This window comes from Kryptolebias marmoratus, linkage group LG18 (assembly GCF_001649575.2).
Source record: "Kryptolebias marmoratus isolate JLee-2015 linkage group LG18, ASM164957v2, whole genome shotgun sequence".
NCBI classification, from domain to species: Eukaryota; Metazoa; Chordata; class Actinopteri; order Cyprinodontiformes; family Rivulidae; genus Kryptolebias; species Kryptolebias marmoratus.
In genome coordinates this window covers 2,164,587-2,168,169 of record NC_051447.1, presented here as the reverse complement: position 1 = coordinate 2,168,169, position 3,583 = coordinate 2,164,587, and positions in this window count along the sequence as shown.

Here is a 3,583-nt window from a genome sequence, read left to right as displayed (position 1 = left end):
TATAACCACTTCCTTGTTGCCGTGTGGATCAAGACCTGTACCCGAGACTCACCTAGCTCTCCTTCTCTTGCAGACCACTCCGGACACCGCCCACTGTATATAGTCTCACCCTGTAAATAAATTCACTTACCTTTACTTCTGTCTCCGTGTTTGGTCTTGGTTTCGCTCTTCTGGACAGTACCTCCCGAGTCCTGACATTAAGATGGTCAATTCAAGCTCCTTTATGTGCTGTTTAGATTCTGCATATTTATCTTAAGGTCTGCATACTTTTTAATCACAGCTCTGTAATTCTCTCATCCTTTTTTGTTCTGAGGTGGATTTAATCTCTTCTGTTTATCACGATTCTGAGGTTTACTGCCAGAAGGAGTGAGACCAGGAACGGACAGACACAAGAATGCGTGATGGTAAGTGTTTTATTTACAAAAAGTGCAGTGACAAGACTGGACCTGAAAGAGGGGGAACGTTTGAGGTTAGTGTTGGTCTGCTGGTGGTGATAGACTCAATGCTATTACTGGTTAGCTTACAGTCCATGAGTGAAACCGAAGCCTGAGCCAGCTTCCGGGGTGCAGGTGAATATTTACAAGTGTGGTCCCAGTGTCCAGTCCTCCGGGTAACAGATAGGTTCGTAGTTTCTGTCTCAGGGGTCTCTGATGAAGGCGGCGTGTTGGGCCTCAACTTCGCAGGGCGTGGAGGATGACAAAAGTGGATAAGTTGGGTTCCCGTGAACAGGTCCAGGTCGAGCAGCCAGCAGTAGGCAAACGATGCACCAGCGAAGAGTTGCTCCACCAGACTGCCTTAAGTAACCAGGTGAGGGTGATGAGAATCAGGAACAGCTGTGAATGATTAGTGAAGAGACCAGGTGACAGATTGCCACACTGTTAAAGTCAATGTCTTGTTGCAGCCCTCTGTAGCTTCCTTTGACTATTTTTAACTGTTGTTTGTAATTAGATTTAAGTTATTTTCTGGGGTTTTTTGTTTGTTTGTTTGTTTTTCCAGAACCCCTAAAGCTCGTTGGAGCTTTTCTATGGTTTTCTTCAGAGTCACACTTTGTAAGTTCACTGACAGGAATTCCTCATCCCTTAGGTAGGTTTGTTTCCAGTCATAATCACAAAATTTATGATAATTAATCTTTTTTTTCTGTAGGAAAAAAAATCATTGTCCTCTGTGGCTTACTTTAACTTTTCTTCCAGGGTGTGAATGAATTTATCTTTCTTCCTAAATTGTTTGAACTGTTGTTGAGACAATAAACAGAAAATGAGTGAGACAACAGGCGAGATGGAAAACTGTGATAAATCCTCCCAATTAAAGCAGCTCTGAAGACATCAATCAAGACGCATTCTTTAATTAACTCAAACCAAGTTTTCTAAATATCCATTTTTATCTGCCTGTTTTTCCGTGCGTGGTGGTGAGGAAGCTGGGATCTATTGTATGGAAAATTTTAATGATGTTAACAGAATTCTACTTTATGTAAATGTATAACAATAGTTATTTTTATTCTTGTTCTGGTACTTTGTTTTTCAATGTTCTTATCTAGACTCAGTTCCTCCCTTTGTACACTGTCCATAACTGTTAAATCTTTCTCATGAGAAGAGAAACTGCTCAGCAACTATGTAAATGTATAATCATATGATGTAATGAAACCTCTCTATAAAAGTGTTTGTTGCATTTCACTCGGGGCTCAAGTGGAGTCTCGGAACGCTTTTTGCCGTCAGAATAAAATTCTTTTTTCAAAGACAAAGATTGAGCTTTCTCTGATTTTTTTTTGCACAAATAGTGCAACAGAGGACGGGAACCAGGATCTGAAAGAGAAGGGGTAGTTAGTATTTAAGTGATCTTCTGGAGGAGGGCAGGTAAGTGTGTACAGAGTAATTTTCCCAGGTAAGAGTTTCTTACAGCGAGATGAACAGCCTTCTGTGAGGAGGTGAGTGGATTAGGTTGGTACTTCCAGGTAGCATGCTCTCCTGTTAGCAGGTTTCCAAAAGGCAGCAGGAAGATATCCTTTCCAGACAGGAGCAAAACAGTTGGCAGACAGGCATAGGTAAAAGGGTCAGGCACTTAACTTCGTGACAGGCTCCGGACACAGACCAGACTGGATCCACGAGACAAACAGGTAATCCTGAAGGCGTACAGAGAAGAACAGGCACAATCCTCAGAAAAGCAGTTCACAAGAACGAGACTTCAAAAAAGGCTAAGAACTTTACCACAGGGCAAACAATGCTCCAGCACTGATCTGGTTCCCACCACAGCCTTAAGTACCCGACTTCTCCTGATGAGCCTAATCCTCTGCAGGTGTGGAAGGAGTGGAGAGGCGCTGCCAATCAAAGGGCCAGGACGGCCCACCAGTAAGTACAACCAAAACTCCAAATCACCACATACAGAGGGCACAGGGAGCAAAGCTAAACATAAAACTAAAAACAGGAACAACGAAGAAATAAAACTGAATTATAGACAATAAACCTAATACAAAAGAAACTCAAAAAACCCAAATCCTGAAATTGATAGACCAAACTCATAGAACATTTGACCCCAAACCACCAACAGGAGGGCGCCAGAGAGCACTGATAGCTTGCCTACATTATTTTCGCCTAAATTATTCAGGGAGAAGATTCTGCAGTTATCCAGGAGCAAAGGCCAAACTGCACAATGCTGGAATACCGTACAGTCTGCACTACCAATCAAAGCTGAACATAACAGTGGACAACACTAAACACTCATTCATGGAGACATGATCTGCCAAAAAACTTCATCAAAACACAGTCTTAGACTGCATGAGACAAAGAGGAAGAAATGTAATTGAGAATCTGGGTATCTAGTATAAGTGAATTTACTCTTTAAAATACAATCATGATGCCAACAGGAACACATAAACAAGACGTTTGTTTGTTTCTCTGTTTGTTCCTACCCCTGTCCTACTTGGTTTATAACAAGGTAAGGTAAGGTAAGGTACATTTATTTATATAGCACTTTTCAGCACAAGGCAACTCAAAGTGCTTTACAACACAAGAACAAAATTACAGACAAAGTTACAGACAAAATACAAGAGAGAAAACTAAACAACAATACAAAGTTACAGAACATGATAATGCAGGTACAGGATAACTAAGCTAAAACATGACAATGCTAACCAAAATACTGTCAGAAGATAGGTTCTGTTCTCGGGTTGTTCCAGGTTTTCTCCTCCAGAGGGCGTGCTGGACGGGCTGTGGAGGCAGGTGATCAGACGCAGGTGCACTGATGCTACACCTGCGGATTATCAGCCTCGTTACCAGGCGTGTATATAAGGAGCAGGATGCCAGTCTCTCACCACTGGAATGTTAACCTACATGGTAACTCTCAGACCTCCTGAACCAAGAATCTCCTGGTGCTTTTGCATTTAACCTGTTGTTTTCCTCAGGTGACTTCTCTGTGTTTTCTTGCCTGTTGAAACTGAAGCTTGGAGTTTACCGGACGTTTCTTCCTGGATTCTCTGTGAGATTGGAATCGTTCCACTGTGCACGACCTGCCAGCCCCTCATCACCCGTTTTCTGTCACCTGCCACCTGGAAAGAACCTAATCTGTCAACCCTGGACCTGTCCACCTCTCC